This window comes from Callithrix jacchus, chromosome 10, assembly GCF_049354715.1.
Source record: "Callithrix jacchus isolate 240 chromosome 10, calJac240_pri, whole genome shotgun sequence".
Taxonomy (NCBI): Eukaryota; Metazoa; Chordata; class Mammalia; order Primates; family Cebidae; genus Callithrix; species Callithrix jacchus.
Window position 1 is genome coordinate 104,307,665 of NC_133511.1, and position 19,779 is coordinate 104,327,443.

Below are 19,779 nucleotides of genomic sequence, written 5' to 3' on the forward strand. Positions count from 1 at the left end.
AAACCTACTTGCTCTACAGGGTTAAAATAGCAGAGATAGATAAAAACACAAAGGAATAACAAAATAATAGATTAAAACTTCCAGAATATTGAGAGAGATATGGATGTCCAGATTAAAGAACCTCGGAGATCTTCACTTGAAGCCAAAAAGATCTTTTCAAAGGGTATTTTAATTAAGCTATAAAAATTCAAAGACAAAAACTATAAAAGCTGCAAGAGAGAAGCATCCAGCTACATGAAAGGAAATCTTCATTAGACTATCAGCAGATTTATCAACAGAAACACTGCAGGCCAATAAAGAATTGCATGATATTTTTAAAGTGCTGAAAGAAAAAATATCAGCCAGGAATACTATGTCAAGCAAAGGAATTCTACAAAAATTAAGGAGAGATAAAGCCCTTCCTAAAGAAACAAATGTTGAGGGAATTCATCATCATTGAACCAGCCTCAAAAGAAAAGAAAAGCTTATTAAGGAGGTGCTACAATAAAAAATGAAGGGACAATAATTACTATTATGAAAATACATGAATGTATAAAACTTACCAATAGAGATAAATTCATAAAAAAAACTTAGAACACTCTAGTAAAATAATGGCATTACTTAAATCTTTCCATCCTCCATTATAAAGTTTTAAAGTCAAAATGATTTTTTTTAAAGCAGGAATAATTATTGGCTGAGGAACACCCAATAAATCAAGAAGTAAATTCACGTAACAAAAATATGAATTATGTGTGTAAGGGGAATTCTAGAGTATTTACATGACCAAAGTTAAGTTGTTATCAGCTTAGTGTTGTCTAACTACAAGATTTTCATGTTAGCTGCATGGTAACCAAAAACAAAGCAAAAGAAAATCAGAAATTATAACAGATGCACAAATTTGAAAGGAAAAGCAAACAAAGATTAGCATCACAGAAAACCATGAAAGTACAGAGTCAAGAAATAGAGAAAAAGATAAACAAATTATCTCCAAAAATAAAAAAGGAAACAACAAAATGGCAGGAATAAGCCCTTATTTGTCACTAATAACACTGAATATAAATGAATTACATTCTCCAGTTAAAATATATAGAGCAACTGAATAGATAAAAATTAAGACTCAACTATAAAAGAGATTTACCTCAGTGTTAAAGACCAGCATATACTGAAAGTAAAAGGATGGAAAAAACATGTCAGGCAAGATAAAACCAAAGCAGAACGAAACAGCCAAGTTACATCAAATAAAACAGATTTTAAGTCAAAAACTGTAAAAAGAGTAAGAAGCTCATTACACAATGACAAGGATAAATTTTAAAAGAGTATAAAATTGTTAATACATCTGTAAGCAAATTCAGAGCACTTAGATATATAAAGCAAATAGTAAACATATATAGAGAAAGACTGTAACAGAATAATCATAGGGAAACTCAGGAAACTCAGCATCCCATTTTATTTTTTTATTAACTTTTTCTTAATTTAATTATTATTTTTTTTTGGTGTGGGGAGAAAGGGTTTCAGTCTGTGACTCAGGCTGGAGTGTAGGGGCACAATCTCAGCTCACTGAAGCCTCAAACCCCCCCGCCGGGTTCAAGCCACAGGTAGCTGGGACTACAGGCACACAACACCATACCTGGCTTTTCTTTTTGTTTGTTTTGTATCTTTTGTAGAGACAGAGTTTCACCATGTTGCTCAGGCTGGTCCCAAACTCCTGAGCTCAAGAAATCCACCTGTCTTTGCCTCCCAAAGTATTAAGATTATGGCTGTAAGCCATCACACTCAGCCAACAGCCCACTTAAAACAGTGGACAGATCATGCAGACAAAAAAGTCAGTAAACTAACATTATATTTAAACTACATCAAGATCAAATAAAACTAACAGACATTTGTAGAACACTTCACCCAACAATTGCAGAATACACATCTTATTCAACTGCATATGGATTATTCTGCAGGATAGAATATATATTAGGCCACAAAATAAGTCTGAAAATTGTAAGATAGACATTATATTAAGTATACATTCTGACCACAATAGTATAAAACAAAATCAATGACAAGAAAAACTTCAGAAATTTTACAAATAAATACAAATTAAACAACATGCTTCTAAAGAACTCATGGGTCAATGAAGAAATTTAAAGGAAATTATAAATTTCCTTGAGACAAATGAGAATGGAGCTATATCACACCAAACCATATGGGACAAAGCAAAAGCAGTCTAAGAGAGATGTTTATAACAATAAATGCCTACATCAAAAAAGAAGAAAGATTTCTAATAAACAACCTAGTGATATAACTCAAGAAATTAGAAGAACAAAAATTAACTAAATCCAAAATTTGAAGAAAGAAAATAATAAAGTTCAGAGCTGAAATAAACAAAATATACCCTAAAATAATGCAATGTGAAAAAAACAATGGAATGAAGAGTTTGTTTCTTGATAAAGTTAACAAAACTAATAAACCTTGAGCTAAACTATTAAAAAATAAAAAAGACTCAAGTAAATAAATCAGGGATGTAAAAGGAAATATTACAATGGATACCACAAAAATGCAAAGGACTATGTAAGGCTGTTATTGACAACTATACAATAGCAAATTTGATAATATAGAAAAAAATGGAAAAATATCTGGACACATTCCAATTACCAAGATTAAATTTAAAAAAATAAAAAATTGGAACAGACTAACAATGAGTAAGAGAATGACATCATTTTCTAGGTTTCCATCAAAGAAAAGTCCAGAAACTGATGGCTTCACTGAAGAATTCTATCAGAGATTTAAAGAATCAATAACAATTTCTTCAAACTATTTCAGCACATTAAAAAAATAAAATTAATAAAATTAATAAAATTCACATCCCTTCAAAATAAAAAACTTTAAACAAATAAAATATAGACTGTATCTACCTCAGCACATTAAAGGTTATATATGACAAACCTACAGCTAACATCATATCAAATGGTGGAAGGGAGAAAGATTTTCTTGCAAGGTTATGAATGTAACAAGGATGTTCATTTTCACCACTTCTAATCAATAAAATAATGGAAGTTCTAGCTAGTTAAATCAAGCAAGAGAAAGAAATAAAAGTCTTCCAAATTAGAAGGAAAGAAGTCAGATTTTTCCTGTTTGCAGGAAGCATGATCTTATCTATACAAAACCATAATGACTTCATGAACAATTATTAGAACTAATAAATTCAGTAAAGTTGGAGAAAATAAATTCAACATACAAAAATCAGTATCATTTTAGTTCATAGTGAACTATCTGAAAAAGAAATCAGAAAAATATTTTAATTTATAATATCTCAAAAAAAGATACCTGTAATTAAACTTAACTAAGGAGGTGAAAGATCTCTGCACTGAAAACTACCAAATTTTGTGAAAGAAATTGAAAAGGGCACAAATAAATGAAATGATAGTCCTTGTTAATGGACTATAATAATATTTTCAATATACTCATACTTTTCAAAGCAACCTATATATTTAATGCTATCTCCAGTAAAATAATAATTATAGTCTTCATCATATAAATTTTTAAATATCCAAAAACGTATAACACCACAAAATGTATCAAATATCTATAGCAACTATAAGCATATTTAAAAAAATGGAGAATTCATACTATTTGACTTCACTATATGACAACAAACCATCACTAGCCTAAACGGCATGGTTCTGGCGTAAAAACAGACCCATAGATCAAGGGAACAGAATAGAGATCAAAAGCAAATTTATCCATCTACACTGAACTAAATTTTGGCAAAAGTGCCAAGAACACACATTGGGGAAATGACAGTCTCTTCAAAAAATGATACTGAGGAAATTTGATATCCACATGCAGAAGAATAAAACTGGACCACTATCTTTTACCATACACAAAAATCAATGCAAAATGCATTAAAGACATAAATGTAAAACTTGAAACTATGAAATTACTAGAAGAAAACATAAGGGAAATGCTTCAGGAGATTTGGCTGGACAAGCATTTTTTAAGAACTTAAAAGCACAGGAAATAAAAGCAAAAATAGATAGATGGGATTACATCAAATTAAAAAGCTTTTGCATAGAAAACTAAACTATTAACAGAATGAAGAGACAATGTAAAAATAGAAAATATTTGCAACCATACATCTGACAAGGAGTTAATATCTAAAATATATAAGAAACTCAGACAACTTAATAGCAAAACAAGAACAACAACAAAACAACCAGATTTAAAAATGAAAAAAACCGTAATAGACATTTATGAGAAGAAGACACACAAATGGCCACTAGGTATATAAAAAGTGCTCAACATCACTAATCATCGGGGCAATGCAAATCAAAACCACAATGAGATGTCACCTTATTCTAGTTAAAATGGCTATTTTCAAAACAAAAAGAAACAAGTGTTGGTGAGGCTGTTTAGAAAACAGCTTACTTACAAACTGATGGCAGTATTGTAAACTAGTATAGCTGTTATGTAAAATGGTATAAAATCTTCTCAAAAAATTAAATATAGAACTACCATGTGAACCAGCAATTCCATTCCTGGGTATACATCCAAAGAAAATGAAATAAGTTATTCATAAAGGTGTATTCACCCCCATATTTTTTCCAGAATTATTTATAATAGCCAAGATATAGAATTAACCTAAGTATCAAACAATGAGTAAGATATATACACACAGTGGAACACCAATCAGCCATAAAAAGAGTGAATTATTGTCATTTGTGTCAACATGGATGAAACTGAAGGACATTATGTTAAATGAATTAAGGCAGACATAATAAGATAAATACCACATGATCATACCTATATGTGGAATCTAATATTTTAAGTTGATATTACTGAAGCAGAAACTGAGGACTGAAGTGAGACAGGAAGGATTGAGAGGTATTGTTCGATGGGTTCAAGTTACAGTTTAATAATAGAAAAAATTCTGATGTTCTGTTGCACAAGAGTGAATATAGTTAACAGCAAAATATTGTATTTTTCAAAATTGTTATGAGAGGATTTAAAATGTTCTCAACATAAATAATGATAAATGCCTGAGGTGATGGTTATACAAACTACTCTAATTGGGTTATTATTTGACATAGGTATATATCAAAACATCAAATTATATCTCATAGATGTGTATAATTATAATGTGTCAATTAAAATAAACACTAAGACGAGTAATAGTTTCAGCTCTGGATATAGAACAAGCTTTAAATTCATTTTATAAATATACTCCTCTGACATATTTTGGAGGTTTTCAGTGCAAGAATCTGTATCTACCAACAAAACTTCAATAAAAATAATATAAATAGTTAATATTAAGTAGTTAAACTCAGCAGTGCTATCAAAATAGGCAGGTTATCTCCTCTCACAAAGGGGATAACCATTCATCTAGTCATCAAGTGTCTTAAGTCTACCAATATTGGATTAAAAGAACAAAAACTCGTGTTGCTGCTTCTATGGGAAGGGACTTATATTTATGTGACTTATATTTATGTAACATGGCTGCACTTTTCAAATCAATCTTCTAATCATAACATCTGAGAAGATAAGCAACTTAGCTGATTCCTATGTTTGGAAGTAGATATATTGCATATCAGTTTATACCCTTTTCTTCCCTTCTCTTTTTAAAACAGACCTGCCTGTAGGAATCATGACCTCTGCTTCTACAAGCTGAGAGTTTTATTAGAAAGCTACTCATTGGAAGAGTACTTTAGTAGTGAATAAGTCATTGCCTTATTGATTATTTTTCTTCCATGCTAGTAAGTCAAATTGGTTCTAGGTCCAAGTCACATTCTTCAATATCAGGATTAGTTTTCAGTTGGCTCAGAACTTGAGCACATAAGTGGGTCGTTATTTATTGGGCCCTTTCAAAGCCTTTTTTTGTGTCTTTTGTTAAATATCATTCTGTTAGAATGCAAAAACAAAAATGCATTGCAACAAAAAACTAATGGCAGAGTTCAAAAAATTATAGTAAACACGAAAATCTGTTTATAAAGATTTAAGCTTGAGAATCAAATCTGTTACCTTTTCAGTTTTGTGACTTTGAGCAGTTTGCAGAAACTACAAGTCTCCAGTTTCATCATCTTTAACACAAAAATATAGTTATGATGTTTCCCATTTTGGAGTTATTAAGATGAGATAAAGTTTCTGAAAATGTGTTTTAAGATTTTAAAAGTACGAAAACATAATTATATTGGCATTGAGAGTTTGGGACTACAATATGCCTAGCCAGAGGTAAATGAAATAGAGTATTCATCAAAAATATTGATAATGAATGAACAGAAGGTATTAAATGAACAAGGTAAACTTGGGTAAGCTGGAAGAGTAACATAGATCTAGATGAATAATTGCTAAATTGAACTTCAATCCTTGGTTCCAATACTTCTCTTCCCCACTAGACTATGAGCACAAAATATCTTATTTATCTTTGTTCTCCCAGTGCCTGACACAAGGCAGGCCCTCAATAAATTTGGCTTAATTGAATTGACTGACTGAAGATAAATAATCAGGCTAATGAATGCGTGCCAGATCCTCTTTACTTGCAGGTTAAACCAGGTAGAGAAGCAATTATAAGACTAGAGATAAGGCCCAGCTTCAAGAAGAGAGAAGAGCTTGTCCTGTGCTCCTTTGCTGCCTTTACCCTGATTTTAGTGCTATATTGTATTTTAGATGCTGTGCTGGCTACTGATACAGAAAAGATGAAATGATGTCTTTTGACTTTAAGGAGCTTAGATTCTTGTGGTTTCAAAACTGTATTAAATGCAATCTCTGAGATATGCATGAAAATAGCAATTTACTGAGCAGTTTCTGTGTGACAGATATTGCACATGGATATTTCAAGTATTATCACTTTAAATTCACAAGTCAAGTCCATGTGATTGGTCTTGAATGCTTTATAGATACAGAACTGAAGCTTAGAGCAGGTATTTAATTTTTCCAGGATAGAAAGCTTTGAAAGTGACTAAGCCAACATTTAAAATACATTTGCTGGACTCCGAATTTAGTGGTCCTTCCCATGTTATGCAATGCTCCCCATAAATAAATTATGAAGTACCATGGTAATGAGTGGATGAAAATGGGAAAATGTAGATTGAAAACTCAATGTTAGGAAAGAGTTCCTTGATAAGATGTCTTCTGATAAGATGTCTTCATCCTCGAGGAACTGTGCATTTTAAAACAGGATCATGGAGAAAGTCAATAACTAGAGTTACTACCGGCACATTTGAGGTAGAGGTTTCTTTGTGAGACCTCTCAAATCATTACATATGCACTCAAGCCATAGCAGAGAATAGCCAGCTGGGAGACAATGGCCATGAAGAGTTTGGGATGAAATCATACTACCTTGAACATATTCTATGCCATAGAGTCAGCTCATAATTTTCAATTGGGGAAGGTTGTAACATGTCACTGACAAAAATTTCTCTCTTTTTAAAAAAAAAAATTCAGTGTTGTATTAGTCAGGGTTCTCTAGAGGGACAGACTCATAGAACAGATGTATATATGAAGGGAATTTTTTAGGAAAATTGACTCACAATCACAAGGTGAAGTCCCACAGTAGGCCATCTGCAAGCTGAGGAACCAAGAAGCCAGTCTGAGCTCCAAAACATCAAAGTAGGGAAGCTGATAATTCAGCCTTTGGTCTGTGGCTGAAGCTCGAGATCTCCTGGCAAATCACTGGTGTAAGTCCAGAGTCCAAAAGCTGAAGAATTTCGAGTCTGATGTTCAAAGGCAGGAAGCATCCAGCACAAGATATATATGGAGTCCAGAACACGTAGCCAGTCTAGTTCTTTCATGTTCCTCTGCCTGCTTTTATCCTAGCCGCACTGACAGCTGATTAGATGGTGCCCACCCAGGTTGAGGATGGGTCTGCCTCTTCCAGTCCACAGACTCAAATTTTAATCTCCACGGCATCATCCTTACAGACACACCTAGCGACAATATTTTGCACCCTTCCATCCAATCAAGTTGACACCCAATATTAACCATTAAAAATGTCTTTGCTATTATTAATAGCAAAACCGTGAACATACGAGTGGATTTGTCTTTTTTTTATAATGGTCTATTTTCCTTTGGGTATACACTCAGTAGTGGGATTGCTATGTTGAAGGGCAGCTTTGTTTTAAGTTCCTAAAGAAATCTCCAAACTGTTTTTGACAGTGGCTGAACTAATTTGCATTCCCATGGTATATAAGCAATCACCAGCATCTGTTTTTTGACTTTTTAATAATAGCTATTCTGACTGAGAAAAGATGGCATATTATTGTGGTTATGATTTGCATTTCTCAGAATAATTAGTGGTATTGAGCATTTCTTCATGTTTTTTGGATACTTTTATGTCTTACTTTGCAAAATGTCTGTCCATGTCCTTTGCCAATTTTTTTTTTTTTTAACAGTGAAATGAAGTCTTCTTTTATTTCTGACCTTCAGTCTCCCAGGCACTACCCCCCAAGGTAATTTCTTTTTTTTTTTTTAATTTTTTATTGGATTTTAGGTTTTGGGGTACATGAGCAGAGCATGCAAGACAGTTGCGTAGGAACACACATGGCAGTGTGCTTTTCTTTCCTTCTCCCCTTCACCCACATTTGGCATTTCTCCCCAGGCTATCCCTCCCCACCTCCCCCTCCCACTGGCCCTCCCCTTTTCCCCCAAATAGACCCCAGTGTTTAGTACTCCCCTTTCTGTGTCCATGTGTTCTCATTTCATGTTTTGTTTTTTGATTTCAGTTCCTTCTAGATTCTGGATATTAGACCATTGTTGAATGGAAGCTTTGGGAATAATTTCTTCCATTCTTTATGTTGTCTCTGTTGAGAGTTTCTATTGATGTACAGAAGCTCTTTAGTTTAATTAGGACCCACTTATCAATTTTTGGTCTTGTTTTCATTGCTTTTTAAGACTTTTGTAGGACAAAAATTCTTTGCCAAGGCTGATGTCAAGAAAGGTATTTCCTAGGTTTTCTTCTAGGATTTTTATAGTTTGAGGTTTTACATTTAAATCTTTAATCCATCTCCAGTTAATTTTTGTATATGGTGAAAGGTAAGGATCCAGTTTTATTCTTCTGCATATGACTAACCAGTACCATTCATTGAATAAGGAGTCTTTTCCTCACTGCTTGCTTTTGTCAGCCTTATCGAAGATCAGATGATTTTAGGTTGGTGGCTTTTTCTCTGAGTTTTCTATTCTGTTTCATTGCTCTATGTGTCTGTTTTTACACCAGTATTAATGCTGTTTTAGTTACTATCGCCTTATAGCATAGCTTGAAGTCATGCAATGTGATGCCTCCACCTTTGTTCCTCCCTGAGTCCTAATATAAAGAATTCCTCCCTGGACTTCCCATGACTGTAGTTGTTATGTGAGTTAATGAGTTCATATGGTCAAAGGACCACCGCTACATTGTCATAACCTCGACTTCTAGACTTTTAAAGGACTATTCCCTGACGAAGGAATCCACAGTCCACTTCACCAAAGAAAGAAAGATATTAAGCCCATCACTATGCCAAAGAGGAGAGAGCTGTTGGTGGAGCATGACCCTGGTACCCATACAAATCCATCTGAAGCTCCTTGCAGTGCTAAATGCAGTATGTGAAGAAAAAGAGAAGGAGCTGTAGCACCAAGGGCTAAGTTCAAGCTATCTTTGGGTGATCTACAGAGGTTTGAGAATTTTATTTATATTAGGAGTCGAGTTATTTTAAATATATATCTGTAAAGTTGATAGAAGCACATATTTTAATTACATATTATATATTATGTATTATATACATACACATATGTGTGTGTATATATATATATATGTACATTCATAGAATGATATGGAACAAAAGTACAAATATATATATATTTGTAGAATGATATGGAGCAAAAGTACAAATATATATATATTTGTGTATATATATTTGAACCCCAGAATTTCAACTGGGGGGCAATTTATCTTGAAATTTTAAATGCCTGAAGGAGAACTTTTTTATTCTTCCCTCCCTCTAGGGCCTAAAATCTAAACCTATAACAGGGTAGAGTTCCTTATAACTCAGGCTGTACCATTTTACTTTTATTTCACCTCTAAATTCCAAATTACTCTTTATTTTAATTTTAAATATGTTATTTACTCAAAAATTAAGTACAGTATAATGGAGTTGCCAAGAAGTAGGCCAAGGAAATGAGTGAATAGTAGTTTTCCTGTTAGCAATTCTGTATGATATATATCATGAAAAAGTAATCAATTTTGATTGGAGATATTGTCTCCAGGGAAGCTAGTAGCTCCAGGGAAGCTACTTTGCTTCTAGTAGCAATATTTTGGAAGCTTCTGAAATTGGGGTCATAAAGGGTTGACAGTTATTCTTTAGGGGTTTCTTCCTCATTATATCTCTCACTCTACATATCTTTTCTAAATGCACACTTGCTACATCGTTTCAAAAGATTTGATCCTGCCAAATAGAATATGAAGAAATATTTTCCCCTTTTCCTCCCTGCATATCACAGGCAGGGATTTATCAAATCGGAACTCTTTATCATAGCAAAATGTGTGAGTAATGGTCAAAAGTTATCACTATTGGAGGTAAAAATATGAAGCTGGAAACCATCATTCTCAGCAAACTAACACAAGAACAGAAAACCAAACACTTCGTGTCCTCACGAAGTGGGAGTTGAACAATGAGAACACATGGACACAGGGAAGGGAACATCACACATGAGGACCTGTCGGGGGATGGGGGTCTACGGGTGGGATAGCATTAGAAGGAATACCTAATGTAGATGACGGGATGATGGATGAAGTAAACCACCATGGCACGTATATAACTAAGTTACAAACCTGCATGTTCTGCACATGTACCCCAGAACTTAAAGTATAATAATAATAAAATTTATAAATATATAAAGAATAAAATATAACAATAAAAATAAGAAAGATGAGCTCAGGAGGATATTTGTTAGACTTGCACATCATCAGCTTACTCCTATGTTATGCAAGAAGGAATTCCTTTCTTTGCTTCTGTAGCATTGTATATCTTTCCTACTTTATTTCTTAAGACCTTAGATACAAAACCTTGTCTGAAATATTAAAATAACCAGGCTTAGTAATATCGCTGACAATAGTATATTTAGTATTCACTGATCATTCAGTATGTCAGTATCCAATATTTCAAATCAAGAGGTCATATAACACTATCTTTTGAGTCCCTTTGAGGTAGAAATATTTGATACCAATAATTTTTTTCTTTCTACCTCATGTAACATATCTTAAGATGAATGTATACATACTTATACAAACCTTGAGGGTATACATTAAGGAAGCAGCTATTATATAATTTTAAAACCAGATCAGAGAGTAAATGATTTACAGATCAATTGGCTCATCATAGGCAAAGCAGAGATTGATATCAGATTTTGTATTTTTACTATTACTTTCCATTTTTTTCTATGCATCATATATCCTGACATATTTTACAAGTTTCTTAATGACAATAAGTCATTTTCTTTATCACTGAACCTCATAAGTTGAATAGATCATAATTTATATATTTGCTATTTGTGTGTTCCCCCAAGTTCATATGTTGGAAACTAATCCTTCATGTGATAGGATTAAGATGTAGGGCTTTGGGAGGTGATTAGATCATGAGAGTCAAGCTGTCATGAATGAGATTAGTGCCCTTATAAAAGAAGTCACAAAGAGCTGCCTTGACCCTTATATATGAGGACAGCATGAGAAGGAACCACCTACAAGAAAGACCACTCTTACTAGACATCAAATCTGATGGTGCCTTTGCTGTTTCAGTGAGAAACTAATTTCTTTTGCTTATAACTCTCAGTTTATTTTATTTTGTTATTGCAGCCCATGAGTAACTAAGACGAAACTGGTGTTTAATATGCTTAGAAATATTGCATCAGGATAGCTACTGAGCCATGGCTCACTTTTTACCATATCTTGATACATCCTGAACAATTAAATCAGTGTGAACATATGAAAATGAAAATGTACTCTTAGATTTTGGCTGAATGTGCAAAGAAAACAGTTATCACATTGTTAGGTATAAAAACTAAAGTTTGGAGACTAACCAAGCATACTCCCTACTAGAGTTAGCTGTGACAACTTACAATAAACCATTGTTATCTTGTAGATCACTGTAATTTTCCTATTTTCAGCTCACTAAGGTCTTCTTCATTCTTTTCAACACCTAAATTCTGCTCATTCATTTCTCAGTTCTTTATATTAGTCAGTCGACAATTGTTTTTCATTAAAATATCTTCAATACCTGTAATTATGCTCAATGTGAAATTCAAAGCCCTTACCATAGCCTTGAGTCTATATAAACCTATAATTCCATACTTCTTTGTAATGTCAATCACATTCACACCAGATTTCTTGATTATCATTTTAACTCTCAGGAAACTGAAAGGTATTCAGACCTTACTGCTTATACATTTAACTTTCCTATATGCCTGGAGAGCCATTTAATACAAGTTTCTGTCTGTATTCTTACTGTTGTTCAAAATTCAGCTTAAATGTCTTCAATTTTTTTGAGAAGAGTCTCCCTCAATTGCCCATTTTAGGGTACAGTGGCACAATATTGATTTACTGCAACCTCTGCCTCCTGGTTTCAAGCGATTCTCCAGTCTCAACCTCCTGAGTAGCTGAGATTATAGGCATGTGCCACCACATCTAGATAAATCTTGCATTTTTAGTAGACATGGACTTTTGTCCTGTTGGCCAGGCTAGTCTTGAACTCCTGACCTCAGGAGATCCACCCACCTCAGCCTCTGAAAGTGCTAGGATTACAGGCATGAGCCACCATGCCCAGCCAATATCCTCTCTTCAGTGAGTCCTTCTTACACAACCTAATCCAAAGTAAAGTAGTTCTGTTTTTCTTCCATCTCTATCAGCTCTATTGCATAATTCTGTTTCATATGGTTTATTTATTTACTTTTTACTTGTTCATTATGTCTCCTTCATCCCCTGTCTCTCAAGAATTTGAACATCCTGGCAGAAGAGACTTTTTCTCATTCATAGTACATCTTCTGCATCTGGAAGAGCCTTCCAAATATTAAGCTCTCAATAAATATTTGTTGGAGGAATGAAACATATTAAACAGATATCTGCCCTCTTTCTTATTACACATACACACAGACACACATGTGCACACACACACGCTTCCTTCTCCCATCCTGATTAAGAAGTAAATAGCACTGGAAGCTTTGAGCAAATCTTAGTGCAGAACCAGTGGAAGGTGTGATTTCTAAAGTTATCTTACCTCTTTCTCACAAATGGCATTTATTTTGTTATGACTAAAGAAAGATTTGTTTTAAGCTGTTTCTGTGATGAGTCCAGTGGTGAATTTATATACACTACCGTAATCATATCTGCTTTAAGATAAAACTTGTATTTCAAGGATAAAATAGGTGGGAATATCATACCAAGCATACTAAAAAGCATATAGCCATAGAATAAAGAAAATAGATTATTATTAAGAGTTCATGAAATCAAAGTTAATCTAAAAATTTATGCAAGAAATGTGGGGAAAGGGTTATTATAAAGGTTACTTAATACTACTAGCAAAATAAGAGGAGAAAGCTAAAACCCATAATTTACTAATTACTGAAGATGTTAAGAAGTTTTCAAAAATCAGTCATCAGTGAAAGTGTCAAAAATATAGTTTAAAATAAAAAAAATCTATTTTACTCAATTATAATGAATATGGAATAGATAAGATAGTATAGTACATTTACACGTTTGAAGGGGATGTTTTTATTAAATGCAGAAACAACAATATGACTTAGTATGTAAAGAGGGTCTGAAATAATTAAATGAATCTAAATCTTTAAGAAGTTAATTAACATTGGACAAAGCAACTAAGATTATGTCTGCATTTACACATTTGGAGATTTATCTTTTTTCCAAAATAAATTATGCATTTAGTTTATTTTTTAATGTTCATTTATTCATATTTATGAAAGAAATCTTTTTCAAGAATCCACTATGTGACATAAACTATGAAAATATTGAGACTACAGAAATAAAAGTAATTATGGCAAGAACCATGCCCATAAGAATTCTCAACTGTTTAAAGGAAGTGATGAAGCAAAGAAAAATTAGAGAGAATTATAATAGAAAGCTAGAAAAAAGTAATAGAAATGCCCACGTTAGATGTTCTGCCACACTATTACAGGAATTCAGATAATGAGTAATTAATAAAGTGATTTTGGCACAGAACAGTTTCAAGGATGATATGTTAAGGGTTGGGTTAAGAGTCTGGGGACAGAGTGGAGGTGTGATCTTCACGGAAAAGCAAATTGGTTAAGCAATGTACCAATATATCACATTTGTGGCATATTTTAGAATAATAGATTGTTTTTAGCAATGCACATAAAGTATTACAAGTCTCACAAAACCATTGTATGAGGCGATGATAAACAACACAAGCATCATCAGGCTAAAACAACATCCCACGTTGTCTTTAAAGGCATCCATGGTTATCTCTGCATTGAATTGGTGCTCCTTCAGGATCATATTGCTGTTTATGAATCATTTACTACCCTCACCTAGCTTTCTTGTTTACTCACCAGGCAGTTATTATTGATCTTACTAAGCAAGATATTAGGTTTATTATGTTTGGTGGTAGTTTGGCATTAAATTTCTATATCTTCCTTGTAGCAAATCACATCCTGCTCATTGAATGACTGTCTTCATGAAACAGGTTGTCTGATAGGCCCCATCATAATAGGAAATATTTTTAGTTATATTTTAGTTATATCAGTTGGGAAAAACAGCAAAGGAGAAAGGACTTACAGAGTGCCTACATAAATTGGTTATGAGTAACATATAAACAAGGAACAACAAACTGTGGAAGATAGAAGGAGGCCTTTGAGGAGGAAGGCCTTTTTATGCCTCATATTCCAGTGCAGGGTGACCTAGGCTCTGTTGCCATAAATGTTGTGCTTAAGGAAGTAAAACCTTTTTGTAACACTGTGACATAGCCAGGCTTGTAGGCTCCTTGTAAGGTCCAAGTTCTATTAGCCGCACATCGATAATAAGCTAAAGATAACCACATGTTCTTGTTTTGTGAAGCTCCCAAACCACCACTGTTATTAATCCTTAGAATGACACAACAGTTCCAGCTCACTGATTCACTTCCAACTCACTGATTTACTCCACCATCACTCCATCCACTCCCCACCATCACTCCACCCCCTACCCTATAGATTAAAGTGATTGTAATTAATAAGCAGTATGGATAATTAAAGCTCAAGGCCTTCACTGCCTCCAGTAGTAAAGTGATGGCCCCCTGGTCCCACTGTCTCTTTTCATCTGTCTTTTTCTTATTCCTTTGTCACCACCGAACTCAGGGTACCCACAGGTGATACAGGACTGGCTCCTTACATTCTGGTGCCCAATGTGTAGCTCATGTTCTGGCACCCAATGTGTGGGGCTCGTGGATTCCCTACAATATCAAAATAGATTTTTTAAATGTGTCAAAATTTGGCAATATATCTGAAAATTTTTTGTTTACTGATGAAGAAACAGTATGCTAGACATAATACTGCAGAGAAAGCCAGTTCATCTGAAATCAATAAGAAGTTGAGTAGTTGAAGCTATCCTAGAGCATAAATAAGTTGAGTGGTAGAAGTTTAGATAGAAATACAAAAGGATCCCAGATTGTGAAGTTTCTTAAATGTCCCAATAAGAAAATTAAATTATTTTTATTAAACAATGAAAAAGATAATCAAACAGAGAAAGCACTCCACCCAAACTGTGCTTTAGGAAAATTTTAATCCATGAGGCAAAGTATGCTATATAGGCCAGGGTAAAATGCGGAGGTCAAAATCAGGTCAATTTATTAGAATGTTGTTGTGAAAGCAGCTACTGCTAGCTTAGATACAAATATGGGAGAGAAAATAGAAAGGAACGAATTGTCTATATATAAAATTATAGCAAACTAGATCCAACATTATCTGGAGAGTGGAAATACTCTAGATAATACATGCTAAATTTGATAAAATTAGCTATACCAATGAAGTGGAAGATAATATAATTTTCATTATTATAATACTAACCTTTTAATTCTATCTAAAGGTTGACTAGATTCCAACCAAGTTTTAGAATATCAGTAAATTATAGCCACGAATTTTTTTTTCTATTCTACACTCTTAGAGTAAGTTATCAGGTCCTCTGTGACCTGGGGGCTGCTGATCCTGAAGACTGCCCTTGCACATCCTGTTGTTGAAGGCAGAAAACTATAAGCTAATAGCATTGTTTCCTCTCCTTGATGTGATTTAATGGTAATCAATGTCACTTACCAACTCATTAAAAAACCTTCTTCATAGCTCATCAAAAAGAAAACCTGGGAGGCTGGAACTTTGCAGTCAATTAAAAAAAAAGACACCCAGCATTTTTCAAAATATAATTTAAAATGAGTACATATAATAGCTAAACAGAAATGCTTGTTGGTAATTGAAAACTCTGCTTTGATTTGGCATCAGGTTTTTTAAAGAGGCTTAGGTGACGTATATAAGGCTATTGTTCAAAGAAAGAGTCTAAACCTAACAACGTAAACAACAAAAAGCACATTTTGCCTTCTAAATTGCAAAAGCATCCTATCTCCTCTCATCTGTAGGGGATTTTTGGTTCGATTCTCTTCAAATTACTGCACTACTTTTCAAGACAACAATATATTTACGATGACAACAAATCATAATTATACTCAATTCTAACATTTACAGCATGAAAAATTTTTACTTCTACCTATGAATTTTTATTTTATCTAAGAACCTTGTCACCCAAATTAGGGATGTTCACTAGAAATTCAAATAGATTTCTAAAATCATTTCTCTAATTGGCTCTGTAGGATATATCAGTTGTAAATGTGTATAGATAACTGAAAATATGTACATATTTTTCCTCTGAGGACCAAGTATTTTTGTTCTAATTGCCAGGAAAATAAAAAGGTATAAAAAATTTGAGCTACTTGTTTCTGAAACCTGTATTTAATTTTTTAAAAATTAGAAGAGATTTCTATACAATCTGTATTGTAGCATAAATTTAAAAGTGACAACTTTAAAAATATGCTAGTCATCTCCTCTTTAAAAAAATGGTCTAGATTGAAAGTGTAATTTTTTTCTTGAGACCTACCGTGAGATAGTTGAGAATTACCACTCATAATATTTAATGAAAGTGTGTTTAAATTTACCAAAAACATAATTACAAGTTAATGCTCCAATACAAGGATCTAACATGCAATTATATCAATAAAATTACTACAATAATTTCTTCCACATACCTACTTTAAAAAAAGTGTTGGCTAGTAATAGAAGAAAAGCTTACAAGTCAAAATATTTTCCAGGACACTGAATCAATGCTAATTTCAAAACAGTTATTATTTTTTGTTCTGTTTTCTGTTAAAAAATAAAAAGTTTTCTGTGTGTTCTGCTATTTCATTCGTCGCACAAATAAAGCAAACAGATTTGCTCCACTGAAACTTACCGGAGAACTGAATCCTATTTCAGTATAGGAAATAAATTCTTTCTATTTCATCTCCAGTAGCTCTTCTCACCCTGAAACCATAGGAAGTCTTCAGAAATCCATAACACAGAACAGCTGCATTATGCAGCTTCCAGACTGCTTTCTTTCACCCTTTTGAAAAAGTGTTTTTCTTAGGAAAAAAAAGTTTGTGAAAACTCAGGGGAAGAAAAAACTAAGTTTTATTTAATTTTCACACAAATCTCACAAATGCTCCCCCTAGTTAAAAGCACATTGCCAAGAAAATACAGTGGGTTCAGCAATAATATAAGTTAAAAAGGCAAATTGAGAAACAAACTCTAAAACCTCGAAAAAATTGCATGAATTAAGGAATTTAAATTAAAATTGTATTTTTTATATTTGCTTTTATCAACAATAGATAACTATACTATTATTTTATTATATAATCATCAGATTACACTTCACCTTAATTAACTTTTCTATTTGACAGAATTGTCACCAGTACATATGCCTCTTTCTGCACAGTCTTCAACACCTAAGATTGAGAATTAAACATTTGAAGGTTTTATCACCTTAATATTTTTACCACCAATGATACATTTTGTTATTTCTCATCATCAAGTTATTACCAGAAAAATGCAATTTACTAAATTATTATTTATTCCATTTCCAATTTTATTGTCATTATAAGTAACCCTAGAAATGGCATTAGTACGCATTAAAACTTATTTGTATTTTTTAAATTGTCTATTGTAAGAAATTTCTGAAAGAGTTACTGGAACAATTGACTTAAATTCATTGAGGCCCTCAAATTGTTTTCCAGATAAGTTGATGAAATTACATCTTGGGAGTAGCTTCTTCCTGATCCATTTTCGATTTTTAGAATATTCATTTTTTAATGGTGATATTCTAAATAAATTGGCAGATTGTCTGTTTTATTATTAGGAAAATTACACACAAATATGGCAAGATAGAAATATGCACATAGTACAAGAATGGTCCATAGGATTATGCAATACAAAGTGTCTCCTATCCACCCCACACCTGTAGTTTCACACTATGTGAATAACTATAATGCAGAAAATGACTCTTCAATATTTGTGGTGAGCCCCAATCTGTCTCCACCTTTCTTTTCCCCCACTCCCTTGTGTGGCTTATAGGCCAGCCATGGACAAGGCAAGTAAAAAGTTTTAGACACTATTGCTGGCAACTAAAAACTTTGTGATACACCCGGTATCAGATGTTTGAATATTGTTTCTCCTCTAGCACTCATCAACTCAGTAAGGTGAATGTTATTATTCTCATTTTACAGCAAACTAATCAGCAGCAGCAACCCAAAATTGCTTGTCCAGCATCCCATGGTTGGTAAATATAGGAGTTAAATTCATACCTTTATCTCTGTTGTTCCCGAGGCCAACCTAGCTAGGCAAAAAGTGAATGTATTCCCTTCTCAAACTCACTAATTCTTGACAATCAATTTGAATCTGCATTTATTTGGTGACTTCTATGCCTGATAACCATGTATAATTCCTCTTGAATCTATTTAATTTTTAATAAGAGCACTTTTAATATATAATTTATTTAAAATAAATTCACCATTTTCATGATTTTAGTATAGTTTCAGTTATATACCCCCATTATCTAATTGTAAACATTTTCATAAACCCAAAAAGGAACTCCATACTCATTAGCAGTTTCTTCCTATTTTTTCTTTCTTACCAGCATCTGACAGGCATTAATCTGTTTTTCTTTTCTCTATGAATTTCCCTATTCTGAACATTTCATATAAATTGAATAATAATTTATGTGGCTTGTTGTGTCTATCTTAACATAGTATGTTCAACTTCATTGTAGCAAGCATAATGAAAATCACATTTATGATAAAACCAATTTGAAAAAGAAGCCACTATGGTAGAAAAAACAATTTTTTAAACTGGTTTCCTCAGAAAGCTTGTTCTACACGGATATTATTTTTTTTGTTTTGTTTTGAGACAGTCTCACTCTGTTGCCCAGGCTTGAGTATAATGGCCTGATCTAGGCTCACTGCAACCTCTGCCTCCCAAGTTCAAGTGATTCTCCTGCCTCAGCCTCCAGAGCAGCTGGGATTACAGGCATGCACTACCACACCTGGCTAATTTTTGTAGTTTTAGTAGAGACAGGGTTTCACCATGTTGCTCAGGCTGGTCTGGAACTCCTGACATCATGATCCACCCATCTCGGCCTCTAAAAGTGCTGCGATTGCAGGCCTGAGCCACCACACCTGGCCTCTACAAGGGACTAGTGAAAAAAAACTTTTGAATAGAAGGAAATAATAGAAAGGACATTGACTTCAGCAAGATGGCCCAGAGATGATT